We start from the raw sequence: 26,871 nt of genomic DNA on the forward strand, positions 1-26,871 counted from the left end.
TTTCTAAAGCAATCCCAACAAAACCAGGGGTGAAAAGAAGTGCCAAGTCCCAAAGTACTCAAGTGTCCAAATGTTGAGCAGTCCTCAATTTTGAAATACACAGCAGACTTTTAAAATATTCAAACATGTCAATTAAAAAACAACTGTATAATTAATTAACTGTATAAACTAACCAGTTACTCATTGTAACTATTAAATAACCATAAATATCTTCATTTGCAAATATTCAGCTCTATTTAGTTTCCTTTATAACACCAAATTTTGTTAAGAAAGAGCCCAGTGACAGTAGCTTATGCCTGTAATTCTAGTTTCTCAGAATGCTGGGATCTGAGGATCATGGTTTAAAGTTTACTTAGGCAGGAAAGTCCAGGAGACTCTTATCTCCAAGTAACCACCAAGGTCAGAAGTAGAGCTATGGTTCAAGTCATAGAGCACTAGATTTGTGCAAAAAAAGCTCAGGGACAGGACCCAGGGACACACACACTCGCATGCGTGCACACGCATGTGCACACACACACACAATTATTAAAAACGTAAACAAGAGAAGATGCAGAACAAAGATGATTCAAATAATTTGAATGTTTATTTCTCATGTTGGGTATTTAAATGAGTGACAGGCTTGGGAAAGGTATGAACTCCTGCTGTCCTGTGCCTGCATCTGCAGATACTTGGTTGATAGAGAATTTTACTCTATTCCAGAGGATGCCTGGTGGGAAAATCTTGCCATACATAGTCTCAGACCCTGAAGTAAAATGATCTTCAGAACAATGTGATAGAGCAATCTTTACAGGATTAAGAAATCACCTAATCTAATGATACTGGTTTGCTAGAGGTCTGCATTTCCCTCCCATCACTTAGCATCTCTGGGTGGTCAGTGCAATGCACTATGTGTTTCTTGTTCATTTTGTCTGGAAAGTTTTCCTTGGAGAAAGGAGGGGCAGAGGCTAAATGTTCTGGCTTGCTATTCACTCAGAGCAAAGACATTTTAAAAAGTTAACCTTGCCTCTCCTCCCTTTTCTCTTTAATTTACACAGATCATTAGCAAGTGAAAGGTGCCCTGCAAACAGAACAAAATAGGTTTCCAGACAGACAAATAGTGATTCACAAGGAAAAAAAAAAATGCTTCAACTGGCTATTCACTGCAAAAATCTCATTATAAGTGAGTCAGCAAGCATCACAGACACAAAAGACTTGTGGGATGTCAGTGGGGTCAACTTTTATTATAATGGAATTCTGATGATTGACCTATAGTATACCAACATGTCCTACTAAAAGAAAGCAATAATATTCTAAAGCTGGTAAAAAAAATCTCTACTTATATAATTATTGATAAAAGTATTATATGGAAATAAATTCAAACCTCTTTTTTCCTCTGAGGTTGAGTTATTGTGTCACCCAATATTTTTTATTTTTAACCTTTATCTGAGTCTGACTCCAAAGATAAAAAAAAGAAAAATTGGGAGGGTAGACAAATGGAGCGAGGAAGGGTGATGACTACATTTATAATATTTAACGTACATATGTAAAAATGAGACCAGGTAACTGGAAGGGAATGGTTGGGGTTGGACAGATGGAGAACCACAAAAGAGGTGACACTGATCAAGATGCATTGTTCTCATAAACTGACATGTTGAACTGAAACCCCTTTGTACAACTTAAGATAATAACTTAGATCATAGGTAGATAGAGCATCCAGTTGTACATGACTAGATACATAACACGTGAATTACCAGAGCTTGACAAAATTACTATCCATTTTGTTAAGAAAACAGAAAATATTGAAAATAGAACCTAAATAAATGTTCCTGTGTTTACATTTATATTATTTGAAAATAGTGTCTTACATTTTCATTACCTCTAGAGTAATAGTTATAATGCAACTACCCAGGTAGAAAAGGTTCCTGATTTTCGGAGTTGCTCCCTCTCTTAATCAATACCAACATAACACCTTTTATGCAAGTTTTCTCACTACTGAAGATCAGGTCCAGGAAACAGAAGAAAGCCATTGTTTTTTCTGCCCAGTTAGAGGTGATAGAACATTCTGGAAGGCTGGTTTTGTAAAAAAAAAGACTAAGCCAAGAAATCTTTCCTGTCACTTTGCTGCTCAGATCTACATCCTAATATTTTCATCACTAAGTTGGTTTTTAGAATGAATATTTTCTTGTCTTATCAATACGGATATTGTTTGTTGTGCTTTTAAAAAACACAATTGCACTTAAGTGTTTTGAAAACTTGTCTGAGTGTAAAAGTCATCAAACATACTAACAGTAAGTATAGATTTCCAGGCCTTTCTCTAGAGGGCATGGATTAAGGGTCAGGAACAGGGGATTATAAAATTATAGTTCTAATTATAAATACAGTTGGTGATTGATATGAGTAAGCTAGGTGCCTTACTTTATTGGTGTGATTAAAAAATCAAGAATCTTCTCTAAATTGCTAATTTCCACTCCTAATTTTCCTTCATTTCTTACTAATTTTCATTATAGTCAACAAGAATTTATTGCATGTCCTACATAAATCAGTTCCTGTGTAAGCACCGAGGAGCTGTCACTGAACAAGTTCCCAACTCTTGCTTTCAGACTGCTCATTGTCTGTGATTGGAATCATTAAAATCTATAGCACAGTGAAACCCATGCAAGTGAGCAGTGAAAACATCCATTTCTCTAAAATCCTTCTAACTCAAACGGTAGCTGTGGATGGTTATGATGTCATTTCCCATGTCTGTGATCCTGAGAAGCAGGAAAAGCAAAACAGAGCACTCTAGAGGAGTCCTGCGCTCCATTTTTGTCAGCAAGATTGAAACTTGTTCCTTTCCCTAGCAGAACTGAAATAATTCCATAGTTGGCCAGATGGAAAAAGCAACAGAAATAAACAACGACAAGTAATATAATCAATGCTATGACATTCAGTCACCTCCTGAACTGAGAATTGACTTTCTGTGATCTACTATGAATCTGATACAGAAATAATACCAGGAATGACAGTGCTAATCCTTTGATTTTAATTGTCACCTGGAGTTTATTATTGCTTACATAGAGAACTAAAATGATAACAGCCTTGTCAGATTAATTTTATTTCAAGACATGATTTAGTCTCTTAGCTAATGTTTGCTTAAATTTTGAATTAAAAAAAAATAGGAGGGAAAAAAAAAACTTGGAATTTTGACTAGTTGCTGATTCACTACTGAGTCTTAGCCAAAATTCACATTCTTGACTGAAAGAAGGAAAAAAAAAAACCTACAACACAGCCCTGAAAGTATCCTTTGTAGGTGAAATATATTTTAAAAAACCAAAAAAACAGTTATTTGAATATACCCATCATGCTTAAAATTAACCAACTCTTTATTAGACACAGAAACGTGGCCAATTTTCACAATTTCTACTTTAAATATCATACAGAAAATGATCAAATGCTGGGAAAGCACCAGCAGGTCTCTTATTTCAAAAAGCAAAGAAAATGTATTTTTGGACAACTACTCAGGGCACAGAAGTTTGTTTTTACCTATGATATCCAATTTATAATCCTCTAAAGCAGATTTCACATATGAGGGACCTGAGACAAACTGTCCTCATTAAAATAGCTGGTAGAGAGCCCAAGAATGTGAACTTGGCTCTCTCTAGCTCTGAAATCACTTTACTTCTCATTCTGAATTATTTTAGCCTTTAAAGCAAAAATCAGATCATTCCCATCATTAAGGTGTGAATTACTTTGTCAATTCAAAAATGCACATTTTTTTCACATTTTAATGGTCTTTGAAATTAGGATGCCTGTTAAAGTAGCTGCCAGCCAGGTACAATCAGTATGGAACCATCACTGCCAGCACATTCCCTTCAAACCTTCAGTAGTAGGGGTCTTGGAAGATACTCCCCTCCCCCACATCAGTGGGTCTGCCCCAGAGCAAGGCCTCCTCACCAAAGCTCTTGTGGGTAGGAAGAAGATACATGAACTATATGCCAAACAAAAGCCTATAACTATAAGGAAGTATTCTAAGTTATAAAATGGTGCTCTATCAGCCTAAAAGGGAATACACTCTTTATTTCCTTGTGATCACTGAAAAAAACCAGCTATTAAAACTATACAAATTACAGTGCTTTTGTTCCTTTGTACTACTTTTTGTTGTTGTTGGTCCTAGGCTTTGAACTGAGTCCTTTGAGCCTCAGTGCTAGCCCTAAGATTTTTGTTCAAGGTTAGCACTCTACCACTTTGAGCCACAGCTCCACACCTGGTTGTCTGGTGGTAAATTGGAGATAAGAGTCTCCCTGACTTTCCTGCCCAGGATGGCTTTGGACCTTGATCCTCAGATTTTAGCCTCCTGAATAGTTAGGATTACAGGCATGAGCTACCAGCACCTGTCCTTTGTACTCTTTAAATAGAAGATGGCAGAATACTAGCTTGAGCCCTTTGTAATCTTCAACAGGGTCCCTTAGAGAGAACACAGAGCCTCTCCAAAATTCACTAATACTGTCATCCATTCTGAAAGATGAATAAAGAGGTATCTGGAGGAGATAAACATTGCTATAGCCAGTTCTGGGTGGGTGAGTCTCCAGGAGAAAGTGTTCCCATCTTACTGACAATCAATGCTGATCTCTGTCTATATTTTCCCTCTTGTTTTATTGATAAACTCTATAGTCTTATTGGGGTGGCCCTGTGTTTCCTTCTGATAATGAGCATTATCCATAGTAGATCTAGTCTGGAAGTTTTCTTCTATAACATAGCTTTCCCTCTACATCCTTCTTCAACAAGGGTGCTTTTCAGGTTCCATTTTGTTTCTGATAAAAGCTTTCAGATTTGTGTTCAGTGATAAGGGATCTATCTAATCTGGAGTTGATTTCCACATAAATGATAATGGACCAGATCTTGAAAAAGTTGGTCCTCTCCTGAGGAATAAGTGCAGGCTCATTAAGAGCTAAGTTATCTTTTATTTTTACCAAAATCTGAAAGACGCATAAAAGAACAATAAACCATCCGAAGACCAACTCTATATTTTCCACAAAAACAGTTGCTAGCAAGTAACACGGCCAGATCAAATAATTACCTATCTTTCTTCCTTTGTCCCTCCCTCTTGCCTTCCCTCCCTCCATTCTTTCCTTCCTCTCTCCCTCTCTATATCTCCTTTCCTTCCTCCATTCCTAGTTCTTTCCCTCCTTGGTTTTCTCCCTTCCTTCCCTGTTGCCATCCTCTCAGTTCTCTCCTTCCCTCCTTCCTCCCTTGCTTCGCCCTTCCTTGCTCTCCTCCACAAATATGCACAGTGAGAACCAATGGTGTACACAGCACATTTCCTGACCAAAGTACTTTACAATTTGTGGGAAGATAAATCAGTGAACAAGTACAGAGTTTATGATGGAAAGCAAGGTATATCTGAAAGTGTATGCATGTGAACATGAAGAGAGACAATGTATTCCAGCTGAGATGCACACAGAATGCTTTCCTGAAGGGACATGAATGCTAACATCTAAAAGTTGTTTTAGAACAGAAGTTTTTAATTTTTTGTGTTCTAAGTATATTTTAGATATGAGACCCTGGTCCATTGTATGGCTATTGAAGATCTCCCAATCTGTGGGCTTTCTATTGAACTTGCTTGCTATTGTCCTTTGCCGTGCAGAAGCTCTGTAGTTTAATGCAGATCCATAGACACACCAAGAAATGGTCAACGTCTCTGGCCATAAAAGAAATGCAAATCACTTGAATACATATCTTAGGGTTCATTTCCCTAACATCAACTTATCTGACTTTTTCTGCTTGACTCAGACATATACTAGTTATTGCAAATAAGGGAAACCATGGGACCTATGTTTCTTTGGGCCTGGCTTACTTCACTTAATATAATTTTTTTCAAGTCTTTCCATTTCCTAACAAATGGCCAATGCCATTCTTTATGATGGAGGCATAGAATTCCATTGTGCATACATACCACATTTTCTTGATCCATTCATCTACTGAGGGGCATCTGGGTAGGTTCCATATCTTAGCTATGGTAAATAAGGCTGCAACAAACATAGTTGTGCTGATTGCTTTAGTGGGGGGAGGATGGGAAGGGATGGGAAGGGGAAACAAAGAAGGAGGCTACAATGCTTGATGAGAAATGTATTCATTATCTTGCCCATGTAATTGTAAATCCTCTGTACAGTATTTTCACAATAAAAAAAGAAATGCAAATTAAAACAACATTGAGATTCCACCTCACTCCAATTAGAATGATAATAATCAAGAAATCTAATAACAATAGATGCTGGAGGGGATCTGGCCAAAGGGAACTTTACTGCACTGTTGGTGGGAGTGTGAACTTGTTCAACAACTTTGGAAAGCAGTATGGAGGTTCCTCAAAAGACTTCACATAGAGCTCCCCTATGAACTAGTAATCCCACTTCTTGGCATTTACCCAAGTGACCACAAACAAGGCCATACTAAAGCTACCAGCACAACTATGTTTATCGCAGCATTATTTACCATAGCTAAGATATGGAACCAACCCAGATGCCCCTCAGTAAATGAATGGATCAAGAAAATGTGGCATATATATATATATATATATATGTATGTATATGTATGTGTGTGAATTTTATGTTTCCATCAGAAAGAATGACACCACCGCATTTGTTAGGAAATGGAAAGACTTAGAAAAAAATCATATTAAGAAGTAAGCCAGACCCAAAAAAACCTAGGTCCCATAATTTCCCTCATTTTAATAATTAGTGTATATCTAGGATAGTCCTAGCAGAGTAGCTCACTAGCTATGTGCAACGACCATGTAAGATTATGCTAAGGAACATGAACTCCAAGACAAGGACACAAGAGGATTTTCTTTGTTGTTGCTGTTTTTAATGTACTATGTGATTTCTTTTATCTTTTGTGCTTTTTTTCCCCTATGATTTATCCCTTGTTGTCACTGTATTTGATTTTGGTACCCTGGGTATTGTGTATACATTCATCTGAATTAAGGATGGGAAGGAGAACAACAAAATGGTGAGACAAAGGACAAAGGACGAACCAATGTGACATCAGTACTCACAAGACAATATGTTGGAAATTAACTGTACAACTTGGGGGGGATTGGAGGATGGGAAAGTGGGAGAGTAATGAGGGAGGGGGTAACAAGTTTGACAAGAAATGTACTCACTACTTTATGTATGTAACTCTAACTCCCCTGTACATCACTCTGACAATAAAAATAAATAAATTAAAAAAATAGGTTTTTAACTGGAAGTAATTTTTCCTCCTAGGAAGCCATGACGGGGTTAAGAGGGATGTTACAGTATCCTCTGTCATGGGGCTTGAAATTGTGGCCTAGGAGCTGTCCCTCAGCTCTTCAGCTCAAGGCTAGCACTCTACCACTTGAGCCACAGCACCACTTAATTAAAGTTAAGAGACTCACAGATTTTCCTTTCCAGGCTGGCTTTGAACCACAATCCGCAAATCTTAGTCTCCTGAGTAGCTAGGACTACAGTGTGAGCCACTAGTGTCCAGCTTACAGTCCGTATGTATATACATATACATATATAAATGTATATATACATATATCTATACACATATACATATATATACACATACATATGTGTGTATATATATATATATATATATATATATATACTTGAGTATAAGCAAGTATGAACATATTCTTTAAAAGCACATATGTTCATTATATGATGTTACCTGATGAAGGAAAGAAATGCATCATTTGGTCCCATGAGGTTTATCTTTGATTTGAGTATTCATTAGAAAGCATGTAAAGGGGTAAAACCAAGGAGGAGGCAACCATGCTTGCTAAGAAATGTACTCATTACCTTGCTCATGTGACTATAACCCCTCTGTACAGTATTTTCACAATAAAAAACTTATTAAAAAAAAGAAAGTATGTTAAACTCTTTGTAATTAAGACAAACTGCTGATATTTCTGTAATAGACCTTATGGAATCAAATTAAATAAGAGTAAGCAAACACCTTTGATCCTTGAAGAGTACTGGATGTAGACATTTTATCTTAGTGAATGGTCTTAGGTCCACTATCCATCAGGCTTTACAGTGTTCTGTGATCCACAGCCAGTAACCCCAGCTTCACATACAATGTGGAAGCCCTTCCACAGCAGCCAACGTGCTGCCCAGGTATAAAGGAGGCCACCAAACCAGTTCATTTGCTGACCCCTAAGAAGACAGCAGTCCTGGGGAGATAGGCCTCCTTTGAATACATGAGGGAAAGAGCAGTTCCTTTACTAAATTTGTGTGTGTGTGTGTGTGTGTGTGTGTGTGTGTGTGCAGGCTAGTATTTAATCACAGAAGCATCTGATTACATGAAAGAGATAAACATTCCTCTTCAATTCTAGGCCCAACACTGAGGTTGAGCAGTTCTGAATTGGCTATCTGTGTTTGATTTCTTGAAAGTTACCAAAACATTTTGAGCTCCAGGGTCATGGTTAAAATGGAAAAACTAACACCTGGCCTACACCACCTCAAAATTTCACATATGATTCAAAGGACAAAGATGTAAACAAATTGTAGCAGACTACCTAAAAGATGGACTGTAGCTCATGTGGAATCATCAGTTTCTTATATTGTCTTCTTCCCAGTCTTTGGAGAGCAAGTTCAGAATGTGACAACAAAGTAAGAAAGAAAAAGAACAATTAAAGGCTAAATGATGATAGTAGGTTCTACTTTTTAAGCAGGAACTTTTTTTTTTTGCCACTCCTAGGGCTTGAACTCAGGACCTGGGCACTGTCCCTGAGCTTCTTTGGCTCAAGGTTAGCACTCTACCACCTGAGCCACAGTGCCATTTTGGGCTTTGTGTAAGTGGTGCTGAGGAATTGAACCTGGGGCTTCGTGCATGCTAGGTAAGCACTCTACCACTGAGCCACCTTCCCAGCTACTTTTTAATACTGCTAAGTGAATTAACAATACTATCAGGACTTAAAAACTGAATAATAGGAATAGTAAAATCCTCCAGCTCTCTAAAGCCTTACTTCTTAGCAATAGAGTTTCCTAATTTCATTGATTTATAAATTTTAAGTTTTATTTAGCTGTAAAGGATTAGACTTCTATAGGACTAACACAAGAAAGGAAACAGTGAAGAAGGTCTATTTGAGATCTTTGAAATGGGTACTGGACCCATGTTGGCTATGTAACTTAGATGGACATATTTACATGCCCCTTAGAGCTCATTTGTAAGCCTTTAAAAAAATGTGAGTGTTTTTTGTTATGGTGGTGGTGGTGGTTTCATTTTGTTGCAAGTACTGGGCCTGAACTCAGGGCCTTAATCTCTCACATGGCTTTTTTTACTGAAGACTAATACGCTACCATTTGAATCAAATCTCTACTTCTGGCGTTTGTTTAACTGGCCATGAGTCTTATGGGCTTTTCTGTGTTGGCTTGCTTTGAACTGAGATCCTCAGATATTTGTCCCCTGAACAGCTAGAATTGCTGATGTGAGCCACTAGTAGCTGGCTTTAAAGTTGCAAGTTTTTAGCCAGGCTCTTGCCTGTAATCCTTGCTATTTAGGAGGCTGAGATCTGAGGATTGTGGTTTGAAGACAGGCTAAGCAGGAAAGTCCATGAGACTTTTATTTGCAATAAGCTACTTGAAAAAGCTAGAAATGGCTCAAGCAAGTGGTAGAACTCTAGGAGGAACAGAGTCTCAGGCTCAGTGTCCATGCTCTGAGTTCAAGGTCCAGAGCCAGCACAAAAAAAATAGTCAAGTTCTTAGAGTCTTAACTTAGATACCAACATCACTTCTGGGATATTAGGTTAAAATAAGAAACTGATACCCATATCATTTGTCCAATTAATGTGGACTCTTGTCCACAAAATTAATTTTATAGACATGTCACTAATCAGCTATTGGTTCTAGTAGGGATACTGAGCAAAGGTCAGCAGCTTTGTAAAACTGAGCTTCATTCACAGTTGTGGTCTCTAGCTCAATCCATTTGTGTATTGACATACATCATCAAGAGATCCTGCCATGATGCTTTTCCTCTAGATAAAGTTTTCCTGGTTTCTTTGGCACAATTCACATCATTTCAACAGTCTTTTCTTTTCCTTTCCTTTCCTTTCCTTTTTGTCAGTTGTTGAGCCTGAACTCTGGGCCTGGGCACTGTCCCTTAGCTCTTTAGCTTAAGGCTAGTACTTTACCACTTGATCCACAGCACCATTTCTGGCTTTTTCTGCTTATGTGGTGTTAAGGGATCAAACCCAGGGCCTCATGCATGAAAGGCAAGCACTCTACTACTGAGCCACCTTCCCAGCCCCTCAACAGAGTTTTTTTTTTTTAAAAAAAAAAACTTTTATCAGGCACTGGTGACTCATGACTAATACTAGTTCTTTAGGAGGCTGAAATCTGAGTATCAAGGTCTGAAGCCAGCCAGAGCAGGAAAGTCCATGAGACTCTATTCCACTATTAACCAGCAAAAAGCCAGAGGTAGAGAGGTATGGCTCAAGTGATAGAACATCAGCCTTGAGTGTAAAAGCTAAAGGACAGTGCACAGGCCCTATGTTAGAGCCCCAGTAGAAGTCCCAGTAGTCTCACACACACACACACACACACACACACACACGCACACACTCCAAAACAGGATTCATATGTATGTTATATATGACATATGTGTATGCACACACATACCACTTATTTGTGTTATATGTAAGATCATTGGTGGAAATAAATAAAAATGACTTGATTATGTTTAGTCATCTTCTGGTATTCTGCATATTTAATGGTAATATTTCAATTATACTGTGACTATCTTAAATTGTATTAAAGTAGGTTATTAATCATAATTAGACTCCTCCTCAAAGTATATTATCCCATTTAATCCTTGTAGTAATGTGTATAAGGACAATTTTGTGGGTGCCTGTGGTGGAATTTGAATTCAGAGCCTGCTGTCTTCATTTGGGTGGCACTGTATACTTGAGCCACACCTCCACTTCTGGTTTTTTGGTGGTTAATTAGAGATAAGAGTCTTATGGACTTGCTGGCCTAGTATGGCCTTGAATTGTAATTCTCAAATTTCGGCCTTCTGAATAGCTAGGATATTCAATAAGTGAGTCATCAGCACCTTCTGAGACTTCTTTGTAACCCGATTATTCAGATGAGAAACTGAGTATCAGGAGAGAAAGTAAGTTTATCCCAGCCTCCACAGTAAACTGTACACAGCAGGAGAATGTGGAATTATGGATAGCGTTGTGGCTTCGATCACTCCTCATGACTTCTTAGTTAATAGCACCTGGATATCATTTACTACTTACTATATGCGTAAGATTCAGGTCCTTGCCTAGACACTTGCTATTTTTTCTTAAACCTGGGATGCTTCCTCACATATCACAATTTTTTTATTAATAAGTTTTTTTGTGTGTGTGTGAGTTGTGGGGCTTGAACTCTGGGCCTGGGCGCTGTCCCTCAGATCTTCAGCTCAAGGCTAGTGCTCTACCACTTGCACTACAATGCACTTCCGGTTTTCTGGTGGTTTATTGGAGATAAGAGTTTCCTGGACTTTCCTGCCTGGGCTGGCTTTGAATTGCTATCCTCAGATCTCAGCCTCCTGAGTAGCTAGGATTACAGGCTTGAGCCACCTGTGCTGGGCTTATAAATTTTTTTATTGTGAAAATACCATTGTTCCAATGGGTCCACCTGTATCCCTATTTCAACAATTTGGTTTTTTTTCCTTCCCCTCCCCAACTTATACTAACTTTTTTTTATTAATAAGTTTTTTTTTTTATTGTGAAAATACCATTGTTGCAATGGGTCCACCTGAGATACCACCTCATCCCAGTTAGAATGGCTATAATCAAGAACTCTAATAACAACAGAGGCTGGAGGGGATGTGGACAGAAGGGAACCTTACTGAATTGTTGGTGGGAACGTAAACTTGTTCAACCACTTTGGAAAACAGAATGGAGGTTCCTCAAAAGACTCCACATGGAGCTCCCCTATGACCCAGCAATCCCACTTTTGGGCATTTACCCAAATGATCACAAACAAGACCATACTAAAGCTACCAGCACAACTATGTTTATTGCAGCATTATTTACATTAGCTAAGATATGGAACCAACCCAGATGCCCCTCAGTAGATGAATGGATCAAGAAAATGTGGTATATATACACAATGGAATTCTATGCTTCCATCAGAAAGAATGACATTGCCCCATTTGTTAGGAAAAGGAAAGACATATCACAATTTAAAGTTAACTAGTGAACTTCATTGTGTATTTCCCCTTCCTGGATAATAACTGCATGCCCATTACTTAAAGGTATTTCTCAAAGTATCTTGCTGGTTTATTTTACAAACTATATCTAAATTCATATTTTAAAAAATCTAATTGTAGCGCTTCTTTGTGGTACCTCCTGCGGGAACAGCTGCTTCAACACTTCCCAGCGATGAATGCAAACTCCCTACTTTCTATGAGAAGCATGTGGCCACAGAAGTTGCTGCTGATGCTCTGGGTGAAGAACGGAAGGGTGATGTGGTTGCAATCAGGGATGAGAACCAGGTTTTCCCATGAAGCAAGGTGTCTTGACTCATGGCCGAGTTCACCTGCTATAAAGCAAGGGGCATCCCTATTACAGACCAGGAAGAGCTGTAGAGAGAAAGTGCAAATCTGTTCCGGGTTGCATTGTGCATGTCAGTCTGGGTGTTCTCAACTTGGTTCTTGTAAAAACAAGAGAAAAATACATTCCTGGACTGACAAATATCCCTGGGTCCCCCTGTCTGGGACCCAAAAGGACTAGCAGAATCCGCAAACTTTTCAATCTCTCTGAAGATGATGTCCGCCACTTTGTTGTTCGAATACCCTTGAACAAAGAAGGTAAAAAACAACCCAGGACCAAAGCAACCAAGATAGTCCCGTGTCCTGCAACAAAAACGCTACCATATTGCTCTGAAGAAACAACATTCTAAGAAAAACAAGGAGGAGGCTGCAGAATATGCTAAGCTTTTGGCTAAAATAATGGGAGAATGAAGGAAGCCAAAGTAAAAGGACAGGGACAGATTACCAAGAGAGGAAGGTTGTCCTCTCTGAGAGCTTCTACTTCTGAGTCTGAGTCCAGTCAAAAATAAGAGTCTTAGCCGGGCGCTGGTGGCTCCTGCCTTTAATCCTAGATACTCAGGAGGCTGAGAGCTAAGGATTATGGTTCAAAGCCAGCCTGCGCAGGGAAGTCGGTGAAGTCCATGAAACTCTTATCTTCAATAAACCACCAGAAAACTGGAAGTGGTGCTGTGGCTCCAGTGGTAGCGCACTCGCCTTGAGCTGAAGAGCTGAGGGACAGCCCTCAGGCCCAAAGTTCAAGCCCCAGGACCAACAACAAGAACAACAACAACAAAGAGTCTTTAAGAGTAACAAATAAATAATAAGACCTTAACAGCAACAACAAAAAATCTAATTGAAACACTTTCAGCAATGCTACTTGGACTACAAGGCCCTTGTCTGCTAATGAACACTGCTCTCCAGATATTATCATGCCAGCTATCCAATGAGAAGATTTTCTGAATTCATTATGATGAAAGTTTCAACTTGCTTTTTATTTATTTTTCTAAGGGTCATTTGGTTAGTGTCTATTTCCCCTACTATAGACTCTGTAACATTAAGGATGTCTCTGTCTGGCTTGTCCAGTTGTCAATATTAAGAACACATTTCCTAAATCATCACAAGCATTTAGAAAAAAAAATAAAAGTACATAGTCATTGATTTCTTTCCATAAAGCTTCAGAGCTGGAAGGATCTTTCATTTCAAAAATGAAAGTATCTTGGTTTTTACAAATGGAAAACAGGAAAAACAAATTTTATTGTTTATTACATCACTAGACCTTTCCTCTTCCAGCCATGCCTTAGGTTTTCTGTAAACAAACAAGTATTTTATTGTGGCAAAAGCAAAGGTAGATCACAATTGCAAGGAATGTGAGTGCTAATTCCATAAAGGAAGTTTTCTATTTTCTCATGGGTACATGATGCCTTCAATCAGATTTCCTTTGTGATCTGAAATTCTACTCTATTTTCCTACTATTTTTTAACAGCACAGTACATACCTTTCATTGACATAAAGTATATTTGATCCAGACAACCTTAATCTTTGCCAAACAAAATAACATATAGTCATTGTTTTTTCCTCAGACTCTAGAACTCAGTGTTTATTCTGAGGATTTTCCAATCTGTTATAGGTTGTGCTCTATAACTGATGAAAGTAAAACCATTCTCACTTTTATTAAACAATGATACAAAGCACTATAAAGCTGCTCGTGGACATTACATTGACCTTTTGTGTTTACTAGTTTATCCAGGATAAAAAGACTATTACATTTATTTACACAGTCTGTGATGGTCAGGAGTACCACGTTTCAAATTTTGTTCAGTAAGCATTGAGATTAATTTCAAGTTTTTTCTTTTTTTTTCTGGTACTGGGTCTTAAACTGAGAGCCTCCTAATCTTGCTCAGCTTACTTGTTCTGATAGTGCTCTACTACTACAGCCAACTCTGCAGCCCCATTTGATTTTTAAATTAATTAATTAATACTGATACTGAGGTCAGGGCCTGAGAACTGTCTCTTAGCTTATTTTACTTAATGTCACATTCTACCACTTGGGCTACAGCCCACTTCCAGCATTTTGCTGTTTAGCTAGAGATAAGAATCCCACAGATTTTTCCAATGGGGCTGGCTTTGAACTTAAATCTTTAGATCTCACCCTCCTGAGTAGCTAGGTTTTCATGGTTGTTTTGGAGATGGAGTCTCATGGGGTTTTTTGTTTGTTGTTGTTTTATGTTTTTGTTTTTTAAACTCAGTTGTCTTGGATCTCAGTCTCCAGAGTAGCTAGTTTGACAGATATGGGCCACAAGCAACTATTCAATTTTCCAAAGTTCTACACTTGTTACATGGGTAATTGCCAATTTATGCTTCTGTTACAGCCTTTGCAAAGTTTTGAGAACAAGTCAGCAGTTTTAATTAAGTAGAACTTATGCACATTTTTTAAACCAATAGGAGCATCAAGAAAAGAAAGCATGATTAAAAATAACAAAAATCTCATCAAGTTGATGATAGTATGGGATGGAGTAGTCATTCATTTAGTAATAAAAATAAGTTTCTTAGATTTAAAAGATATATTCAAGTATTAATATGTTTTTCACAAATAATAACAACAATGACTTGACATGGAGACGCACAATTGTAATTTCAACACGTGAGGCTGAGAGAGGATGATGATGATTTTGAGATCATTCTGAGCTACAAGTGAAACTATATCTCAGAATAAAACAAAATAAACAGTAAGAACAGTAATAATACTAATGGTATTAGTCCCCCAAAAAGGTGATCTTTTAACAACACTAAATAAGTAACTTTACTGAAAAGGGAGTTAGAAATAGCCAGACTGGCTTCTGGAATGATTTATTAGCAAATGTTTCTAGAAAAAAAATGTCTTTTTTTTCACTTTCTAAATGAAAGTCCTTCAAGGAACATCAAAGTTAAATTATGAAATTTGCAAATAAATAAGCACTTGGTTTTAAATGCAGACTTGGAAACCAAATACAACTGATAACATGTTTATGAATACAGTTATTTGATGCACTAAATTCTGTGTGTGTGTGTGTGTGTGTGTGTGTGTGTGTGTGTGTGTGTGTGTGTGTCTGTCTGTCTGTCTGTCTTGAAGTTCTTGAACTGAAGGCCTGGGCTCTGTCCCTGAGATTTCTTGCTTAAGGCTAGTACTCTACCACTTCAGCCATGGCTCCACTTCCAGCTTTCTTGTGGTTAACTGAAGAGAAGAGACTTGTGGACTTTCTAGGCCTGGCTGGCTTTAATCTCAGATGCTCAGATCTCAGTCTCTTGAGTAGCTAGGATTACAAGGACAAGCCACCAGTGGCCAGCTGATGCACTGAATTTTTAATAGTATTATTTATCTGGTATCTGTTTCACCTCATGTAAAGAAAAATGGCTATCTCGGAGAAACTTTATTCTCATTATAGCTTCTGTGATTCTTTCAACTATGATGAAATCAATGGAAAGTGAGGTAGAAATTGTAAACCTGAACATATGCCAGCCAAATTATCAATGCAGAAAGTAAAGACTTTTTCAAAGTCAGGTGAAGACTTTGGCCTGGTGGTCCACACCTGTAATCTCAATCATCAGGAGGTTGGGGCAGGGGAACTCAATCAAGTTCAAGATCGGCCTGGGCTGCATACCAAGATACTACCTCAAAAAAATAATCAAATCAAAACCTAACCAGACACAGAAGTCACTGGACAATAACAAATTATGTAGAAAATATGACTAAGAATTATGAAAATTTTGCTTTTTGACACTCTAGAATTCTTAGTAGGCCATTGATATTTACAAGACTTCTCCTGTAGTTTCCACATCTTGTTTTTCCTCTCTATCATCACTTTTAAGTTGTTTCTGGTTTTTTTTTGGGGGGGGGGAAGGGTCCGGTTGCGGGTCCTGAACTCTGGGCCTGGGCGCTGTCCCTCAGTTCTTCAGCTCAAGGCTAGCACTCTACCACTTGAGCCACAGCGCCACTTCCAGCTTTTTTCTTTTTTGCTTATGTGGTGCTGAGGAATCAAACCCAGGGCCTCATGCATGCAAGGCACGTGCTCTACCACTGAGCCACCTTCCCAGCCCCTTAAGTTGACTTTCTTATGCCTGGAATTATGTTAAAGATCATGGGTCCATGATCTTTCAGTAAGTACAACTCAGCCAACCACAGCCCTCTGGAAGCATAAAGTGTTCAACAAGAAATACTAGTAAGATAAAACTAAAGATCCTCATATGTAACCCTCCCTCCTTTTTTTGCAGGTGCTTCAATGTATTGTAATGGCTGAGATCCTGTCAGAAGGGGATTTTTTCATCTGGTGTCGAAGGTTAAAACTTGCCTTCACAGGAACCGAAACACCCTAACTCAAATCCTGAACATGGAAATTTTGGAGTGTTTAGATAGATCAAGTGAGTCACATTTGCCCACTGTTCTCGCAGACAGTTATTTTCCTATTTTGGAGACACCAACGTCTGATGAGAAGAGATTGATTCACAGTCAGCACAGAAGAGATTCTTCCGCCAGCTATTGCTTTTCTGCACTGGCGCAGTACCACAGGGTGGCACGAAGAAATCCCAACGACTCTCCGACATCCGTGCTGGGAAAAACACGAAAAGTAGACACATGCAGTGTCTTGTCTTTCGGAATGATGTTAGAAATGTGCAGGAATACATAATGTCACTAATTAGTGACTCTTTAATAAGGTTCTTTTATATCTGTGGAGTTTTCTTTAACTTGGATTTTAGCTAAAACTGTACTTTTTTTTTTTCTTTTAAAGGGACTGGAGTACTATGGATTGAATCCAGGCCTTGCACTCATTATGCCTCTCTGTCCTCTGTCCGTTCTGGTGCTCTGAGCTATGCCTCCAGTTCCAGCTTTCTTTCTGTCTGTCGTGGGGCTTGAATTCTGGGTCTGGGCGCTGTCCCTGAGCTCTTCGGCACAAGGCAAGCGCTCTATTACTTGGGCCACAGCATCACTTTCAGTTTACTGGTGGCTAATTGTAAATAAGAGTCTCATGGACTTTCCTACCCCGTCTGGCTTTGAACCGCAATTCTCAGATCTGAGTAGCTAGGATTATAGGTGTGAGCCACTGGTGCCTGGCTCAGTTCCAGCTTGTTGATAAGTATTTGGAAATAAGAGACTCAAATATCTTTCTGAGTCTACTGGCACCTGCGGTGGAAGAAGAAGAAGGAGGAGGGGGAAGGGGAGGGGGAGGGAGGCCGGGGAGGGGAGAGGGGGGGAGGGAGGGGGAGGAGGAGGAGGAGGAAAAAGAAAAATAGGGCCTGCTAACTTTGCACAGGTTAGCTTAAAATTCATGATCCTTCTGCTTTTGCTTCCTGAGTAGCTGGGATAACAGGTATGCACCACCATGACCAGCTGAAAGCTACGGTTTCCGACACACTTGCCTCATTTTCTAAGTATAATGAAACATTTGATTTGTCTGTGCATTTTCTTCTCTAATTCTCTCCAACATACTTTGCAAAACAATCTCAGAAAATGTTTTCTCTGCGTACTTCTTTCCTGGTCTAATTTGTTTGGGTTTGGAAATAATTAGCACTCCTGCCAGCACATGCATTGCATGGCCAAGTTAATTTTTTGTTCTTGTCTTCATTGTTCTTGCTGGGGTCTGGAAAAAAATGAAATAAATTAAAGCAACATCCAGATGCTTTTCGCTGGGGGCCGTGATGGTGGTTATTTGCTAAAATTATTCTGGTAATTAAAAATGATTGTTAGGTTACCTGAGATTCCTATAGAAGTGCTTGGAAACCAAAATATTTTAGTAATATTATAGATCACCGGGAGGAAAAATACTTTATTTCCTAATTTTCTGAACTTTCTTTGAATTATAGGATCAAGGCAGCTACATTACCTCATCCCTAATAACAAGCAAAGGATCAGTGTACTGAGAAATACATATATACCCACACCCATACCCACACCCATGGAAAAATAAGACAAGTGATTTTACAGCATCATACAAGAGCACACGAAAAGGTCTTTGCTGCCTTTTCTTTCTTTTTTAAAGGAGAGTGGTTTATATTGAGTAATAACTTCATACATACATGTGTTTCCCTGATAAAACAGCAGGTCATGACTAATAATCCTCCATCCAAAGGTAGCCCAGGCTTTGACTACCCCAACATCTTCGTGTTGCTAGCTTCTGTGCTTTATATACATGAAAACAAATATATGTCCTTTGGGGTATCAAGATCCTGTAAAATTGCATGCTCTTAAAATAAATGATTCTAAGGTGCATGATCTCATTTCATGTTTAAATGAATTTTCCAACAGTGATATTTTCATCTCCATTTTTACAAGGCACAACTCTGACAGATGGTCCATGTGAAAATATTATTGCTGGAGTTGTTATTCAAACATGAGTCTCTCCAACATTAAGCTTATGTTCTTACCCACCAGGCAATGCAGTCTCTATAGTTTCCTCCTCAGTTTTCAAAATTATAACAACTGAGTGGTCCTAATGTCCCTGATATGACCTTCTGTTTTCTTCCTTTGCCATTCTATCTATCTATCTATCTATCTCTGTCTTTCCATCTGCCTATCTATCTATCCATCCATCCATCCATCTGTCCATCCACTCAGCAACCCACTCTTACACAGCAGTGAGACCAGAGATAGTTTAATCTCTGACAGATCTTCAGCAATCTAGGGACTGCATGTTCAAGTCTTGATCTTTCTATGTTTCTCCACCTGTATGTATCCTCTGTTGTCAGTTCAGTTTTTGGCCTTATTGTTGCAAGTTTTAAATCTTGAAGATTATTCTTCTAGACAATTGTTAACTGTTAAAGTTGATCAATTAACTACCAAACCTAATGTATTTATTTTCCTAGGAACTTAGAGAATAAATACAGTGATTTAGAAAGTTTGACTCATTGTGCCAATGAGATACACAAGACACTATGTTGAAAAATGAACTTTACAATTTTTTAGGTGGGGTGGGGGGGAGAGGAAGGGGAGAGTGTAGTTGTGGAGGTGGGAGGGAAGGGATGGTGGGGGAAAACAAAGGAGGAGGCAACAATGGTTGATAAAAAATGTACTCATTACTTTGCTCACATAACTGCAACCCTTCTGTACAGTATTTTTACAATAAAAAACATTAAAAAAAAAAGAAAGACTTTTCTTGTATGTCAGTAATTTATAAGGAAAAAATGAAAATTGACTTCAGCCTTTATGAGCATTTCTATGGAGTACCTCTGGGTCACTTCGGAAATGGAACTCAGAAGATGAAGCTCTCTTCATTCCTGAGATGACAGGAGCCCCATGGAGCTCACATAACTGATTCACTACAGTGTTTCATCATCCTAGCCTGGTACTACTGGTGATTCACACCTGCAATCCTTGCAACTCCAAGCAAGCTCTGAGGTTTACAATTCAAATAAGCACAGGCAGGAAAGTCCCTGAGACTTCTATCTCCAATTAACAACCAAAATACCAGAAGTAGAGCTTTAACTCAAGTGGTAGAATTCCAAGATTGTGCTATAAAGCCAAGCAAGAGAAGGAGGCTCTGAGTTCAAGCCCTAGTACCAACATATATATGTATATATGTATATGTGTGTATAAAGAATATATATAAAGCGTATATATATATATATATATATATATATATATATATATAAACTATTCTGTTCTTGATTTTGGTACCCTGGTATTGTATATATGTTTATTTGAATTAGGGGAGGAAAGAGAAACAACAGAATGATGAGAAAAAGGACAAGGGGGGAGCCAATGCAAAATTGATATACACAAGACAGTATGTTGGAAATGATCTGTGCAACTTGGGGTAGATGGGGGGAAGGGAAAGTAGGAGAAAATTGAGGGAAGAGGTAACAAGGTTGACAAGAAATGTGCTCATTACCTTACTTTTGTAACTGAAACCCCTCTGTACATCACCTTGACAATAAAAAAAGAACTATTACCATCTTGATGTGTGAATTAATTCTAAACACAGGGCAACAATTTTTTTCACTGATAAATGTAGGCTCCTAAGTTCTACAACATCTCTTACCATAATTCAATTCTAAATAAAGTGCTGTGATTCCTTTCTCCAAATTAAATAATGTCAATGAGATTGCTGAATTCTGTTCATTACATGATTTTACATTTAGAAAACTTGCTACATATATCCTAAAATGCTAATTTAAAGAGGTGTCAGTTATATATCGTCAAATTGCATGAACATTTTAGTTCAAATGTATGTACATTAGAGTCACATTGGGATAAATAACAAGATTTAATAATTTTATTAGATTTTTCTTTTCTACTCACTTTAGGCTTTGCTTATAAAATATGATTAAAATTAGCTTATAAAATGTGATAAAATATATCAGACCCTACTGTTTGTATTCATCCCAAAGCCACTTATATGAACATCTGGCTTTGTCTGGCTTGTGTCAAATGGTGAGATTTTTGGAGTGCTGATTATAGTCCAGACCCTTTATATGGATATTCTCACTAAATTTCTAAGAAATAGATAACACCCATTTTTAATGATCTGTATTGCAAGATTTAGAAAGCTCAGAGAGCCTGCTTTGACTAAAGTCACATGTGTCTGGCCTGATAGCAAGTGGTCTTATTTCAGGTTTGAGTGGCTCTCATCTTCAACAGTTGTTTGCAAGATTTTAATTGCCTTTGATTTCTGTCTCAGACAGAACTTAGTTGGGGAATTCATGGTGACAGTTGCCTCCGATTAGGACCAATTATAAAAGTACAGTAGAAAAATCTGGACAGGGAAGAAAGTAGCAACTCTGACTCAATTCAAAATTCTAATCATCCAACTTCAAGAACTAATCATTCAACTTCCCTGAGCTTCAGTTGTGTTCTGTTTTGTTTTGTGCTGGTACTGGAACTTAAATTCAGGGCTTACATGCTTTCCCTTAGCTATTTCCCTTAAGGCTAGTGCTCTATCACTTGAGCCACAGCTTCACTTCTGCCCTCTGCCACTGAGCCACATCCCTAACCTAAGATATGTCTAAGTTAAGGTCATCAGACAATAAATTCTCTAAGCCAATTCATCATCAGCACAGAATGGGCAACTTCCCTTTCTGCCTCACACTTTGGATAGGAATATTGATTGTTCTGTTCATCTAGAATGATAGTCTACCACCATCCTACAGAATAAACATTTTGTCAATGAACTACTTCTATTGTTTTGAAAGTGAGCTGCCTTTGAAACAGATCTACATTTTATTTACTATTATTTTTGCAGAGTGGCATGTCGTTTGGATTGTATGGTTTTTAACAACTAATAGTTTCCTGAAATCTCATGTAACTATACATTGGATTTTCATAGTGCCAGATGAAGTAAAGCTAGGAACTGATTTCCTTGTCTGTTGTGGTGGTTGCTGTTGTTCAAGACTAGGTCTTGAACTCAGGGCGTGGGCACTGTCCCTGAGCTTCTTTTGCTCAAGGTTAGTGCTCTACCACTTGAGTTCTACTTCCAGCTTTTTTGGTACTGTAGTCACACAGAGTTTTCTGCCCTAGCTGGCTTCAAGCTGTGATCCCCAGCTCTGATCCTCACAAGTAGCTAGGATTACAGGCATAAGCCACCAATGCCTCTTCTAATTTAACTTTTGATTCTGAAGTCCGTTTTTTTCTCTCTTTAGTTCTTTTGGAAGTTCTAGGGTTTGAACTTGAGTTCTTTCCTTTCCTAGGCGTGGGCTTTTACCACTGAACCACACCTTAAGCCCTTTATTTTCCTTGTTATTTTTTAGACTATCTCACTCCCTGCCTAGTTGTATGCCTGGTCCTGATGTGCTTATGTTATACTTCTTAGAGAGCTATGATAACAGATGTGCACCAATGTGTCTAGCCCTTTGATGAGAAAGGAGTCTCACATATTTTTCTGTCTCAGCTGGCCTTGAAAAATGATCCTCCTAGCCTCAGCCTCCCAAGTAGCTAGGAATTACAGATGTGAGCCATGAGCTCCCTGAGTCCTTCTTAATTAGCCCATATTTCTGCTTCTGGCTTTTAATACAAAGTCAAAACAGTTTTTTGAATATATATATTTATATTTTAGGGGGATGAAATACTTAAATCCATTCTTCCAGAATTTTCTTGTTTATAATATGATCAGAATGGTGTACAATAGCTTTCCTGAAATAATTCTCTCTGTCTAAATCAAATTATAGGTCCTTTGACTGACATCTTCTATAATTCCCCTTGTTTACAGTCTTACAATCACAATTTAAATCTTTGCTTCTGTAAATTTAGCTTTGTAAGATCCCACATATAAGTTAGACCATACCTGGCTTAATTCACTTAACATAATGTTCTTCAGGTTTATTAATATTCTTGAGAATAACCAAATCCTTTTCAAAGGTGAATAATATTTGAATACAGATGGTATATATAAGGAATATATAAGCATATGTGTATAAATATATATTCAATGAACACATCCATATTTTGGCTGTTATGAAAAAGACACTACAATGAGCATGAGAGTGGAGACATCTCATCCACATACTGAATTCATTTCCATTGGACACATGCTCATAAGTGGGATTACTGGATCATGGAGAAGATCTGTAAACTGTTAAGGATTCCCAATACTGTTTTATATATTGGCTGTACTTACTGACATGTCCACCAACATTGTGCAAAGGGATGTTTTTTCTCTACTTCCTCTCCAGCATCTGTTATCATAACCTCTTTTATTATTTTAGTCACTTTCACAAGTGTGGCATGATATCTCATTATGGCTTAATTTGTTAATTTGTTAATCTAATTAATAAAAAAAAAAAACCAGTAATGTTGATCTGGGTATTGGTGATTCACACCTCTAATCCTACTTACTCAGAAGGCTGAGATCTGAGGGTTACAGTTCCAAGCCAGCCCAAGTAGACAAATCTTATCTCTAATCAAGTAACAAGAAGATGGAAGTGAACTATGGCTCAAGAGGTAGGGTGCAAGTCTTGAATGAAAGCTAAACAAAAGGCCCTGAGTTCACTGGACGCTGGTGGCTCACACCTGTAATCCTAGCTACTCAGGAGGCTGAGATCTGAGGATCAAGGTTCAAAGCCAGCCCAGGCAGGAAAGTCCGTGAAACTCTTATCTCCAATAAACTACTAGAAAACCGGAAGTGGTGCTGTGGCTCAAGTGGTAGAGCACTCGCCTTGACTTGAATAGTGCAGGACAGTGCCCGAGCCCAGAATTCAAGCTCCACGACCGACCCAAAAACAAAATAAAAAAAAGGCCCTGAGTTCAACCACCAGAAACAGCACAGAAAAATAATAATAATGACTGTAACAGTTGTAATATTTCTTTTAGACTTGAATGATGTTTTATGTTTGGAATATAGTTCTTCACATCAGTTTTGGTTTCCAGTGTGTGACAACTGGTCAAAAGAAGCAAATGCCGCTGGTGCTATAGCTCAATATTAGATCATGTGTGAACTCCTGGCTTCAGTTTCCAATACCACATGAAAGAAAGAAAAAAAATGAAAGAAAATAAAAAAGGAAGGAAGGAATGAAGGAAGGAAGGGAGGAAGGAAGGGAGGAAGGAATGAAGGAAGGAGGAAGAAAGGAAGGAAGGAAAGAAGGAAGGAAGGAAGAAGGGAGGGAGGGAGACACATATTACCAACTAAAGCTAACCTCATGGATTTTAATGTTCTCTCTACAAAAGGTCTCTGACATTTTTGTTGTGTCTTACACAACTTGTTATTCTGAATATTAATTATTCTTTAAACAGACTTCAAAATATCACCTTTACAGAGCAACTTCTTCATCCCGATGATGGAAGAAAACCTTAGCAAAAGTTTTGTAAGTTCTTTTATCAGAAACAATTGCAATGCTCAAGGTCTCATCTCTGTCAATATGAAAAAAGGATATACAGACACACCCATATATATTCTTTTCCTTTAATTAGGTATTATGTCATTATACATAGTAATATCAAATAAAATGACTAGTGATTACTTCTGAAATAATGATCTCTTCTAAGCTGAGTCCTCACAGAAACCCTGTGAAGATAAATTATCACCATCCTGCTAGGCACTGTGGGCTCATATTTGTAAATCTAGCTACTACAAAGGCCAAGATCTAAGGATCATAGTTTGAAGGCTCATGAGACTTCTCTCCAACTAACCAGCAGAAAGACAGATATATAATTTTGGCTCACATGGTGGAGTCTTAGCCTTGAGAGAAAAAGCAAAGGCCCTAAATTTAATCTGAGTACTGGCACACACAAAAAATGAATATCCTGGACCGAGGCACTTGCATTTAGACATGCTCAGAAAAAATGCTTGAGTATACAGAGCATATGGAAACTGCTAGCACCAATCAACAGTGGGACAGGTGAGGATGAAAGAACTATTTTATATTTAGTATTCTAATGAATTTTTAATTTATTTTATGCTGTGCTAAGGCTTGAACTCAGGGCCTTGTATTCTTACTTGGCTGTTTCACTCCAAGCTGGCACTCTACCAACTTGAGCCACACTTCCACTTTTGGCTGCTTGCTGGTTAATTGAAAATAAGAGTATCACAGACTTTTCTGATAGATGATCCTCATCTATCAGCCTCCTGAGTAGCTATATTTACAGGCATGAACCATCAGTACATGGGTCAACATTTTAATTTTTGTACTCTGAATATACCTAAAATGGTTAAATATATAAAGTGGGCAACTCTTTCTGGTTTTCTGCACTGAAATCTCAGCTGCAGGATTTTAAATGTTGCCTAGGCATTTAGAATTTCTGCTCTTTGGCTTTATCTAGTCAAGATTAGCATAAATTCCAAATTTGCAAGATTCTTTGGTTCACTTGAGACTTATGTGCTTCCAGAGAATAAGATTGACTTTTTATTGCTTTGTGTAGTATGCAATTACATAAAAGACACATCAGCCTCATCCAAGTAGTCAGTCATAATCATGCCTATTAGGTATACTTATGCATTTTGTTGTAGACCATGAGGAAAATGCAGTTGAATTTGATCAGGCTTCTGTTAGGCTCCTTTTTGCTGTTTCTGGAAAGGTCAGGCACCAGCATGTTTTACCAAATAAAACTCAGGTTTGAGAAATATGCCTTCTAAACTGATTTTTACTACCTAAACTCTAGTAAGTTTTACAAGGCTTCTTTGTTACATTGCTCTGACAATTTCTATTTCCAGTTGTTTCATTCATATTAACAAAAGGTAAGGTTCATGTATAGTGAAAAAGGTCATTGCACTGCTGCATTTAGAATTTGGGAAATAAATCATCCACCCAAAAAATACGAACAAGACATATGTGTGACATTCTGATTTGTGTTAAGTTTGACATATCTCATTCAGGCCAGGACAAGATGCCCTAGCATAAATGGAAGCATCTTATTACTCAGGAAATAAAACATGTCTGCACCAAAGACTTGAAAAGATCCATTAAATATATAAAAGAAGGATGGGATATTTTCCCAAGGAAAAGTGGAAAGATTAGGGATGTGGGGCAAAAAATATGTGTATAGATATCCTAGTTTTCATATAGTTTTAGAAATACACAAGTATAATTCCACTTGAATGTGCAAATTCATTACAGAACCATTTTTTTCCCCACAGTATGATCTGGTGCTCAATTTTCAGCTGTGCTGAACAAGAGTGAAGGCTAAGTATGTATTTTAAACAATTGAATTAAGACTCCACTTAAATAATAGGTTCACTGGTTATTAGTTGAAATTTAACATCTTTGTAAAGTAATATCATTCATAAACGATATGCCAGATGTGAGGTAACAGTACAGGAAAGGCCATAAGAGACAAGGTCAAAAGAGGCAATGTCAAATGCTCAAAATTTTTGGATAGGATAATTACAGGAAGCTTAGAAGGCTCAAAGAAGAGACATAAAACTGACTATAGGTAAGGGACTGGCCCTTCAAATGGCCCTGAAAGATGCATTGTCTATGCTGATAGTCAAGAAACAACTTTGCATTACAAAGTTCACTTCACTAAGAAGGTACCGTTGGGTGTGAGAACAAATTTGGGTTACTTCACTAAGAAGGCCCAGCGGGGGATGAGAACACAAGCTAGAGCTGGTAGAAGAAAAAACATGACACACTGTGCTGACTGCTCTATGCAATGCATTTCTTCTGACCACCTTCCCTTGCACTAGCTTGCCCTTGTTTGGTAGCTGATGCTACCTTAAAGCAACTGTCATGCTCATTCTAGACAGTACCTGTGTGAGTGACAGGATCTTGTTTCCTTCTGTTCCAAATAAAGAAAATAAATCATTTGGAAATATTCAGGATAAATTTTTGAAAACATATAGTATAGGCTGTGATTCAAGTCATATTGATTTCTAAAATTAACAGTTTTAAGAAGAAAGCCAAAGTTTTGTGGCTACAAGCACACAAATAGAATATGTCAAGTAAAAAGAAAAGTTACATATATATTTCAAA

General features: G+C 38.0%; 1 protein-coding gene and 1 pseudogene across 1 annotated transcript in view; one reads left to right on the forward strand and one right to left on the reverse strand.

Moving 5' to 3' along the window:
- The window catches only part of LOC122096029, an 85,470-nt pseudogene extending 72,436 nt beyond the window's left edge, over positions 1–13,034 (forward strand).
- Positions 1–26,871, reverse strand: part of Rbms3 (RNA binding motif single stranded interacting protein 3) — a 743,920-nt gene that overhangs the window by 379,381 nt on the left and 337,668 nt on the right. The window lies entirely within an intron of this gene.

The sequence above is a fragment of the Dipodomys spectabilis genome, unplaced genomic scaffold, assembly GCF_019054845.1.
Source record: "Dipodomys spectabilis isolate Male_0828 unplaced genomic scaffold, ASM1905484v1 ptg000365l, whole genome shotgun sequence".
Classification (NCBI taxonomy): Eukaryota; Metazoa; Chordata; class Mammalia; order Rodentia; family Heteromyidae; genus Dipodomys; species Dipodomys spectabilis.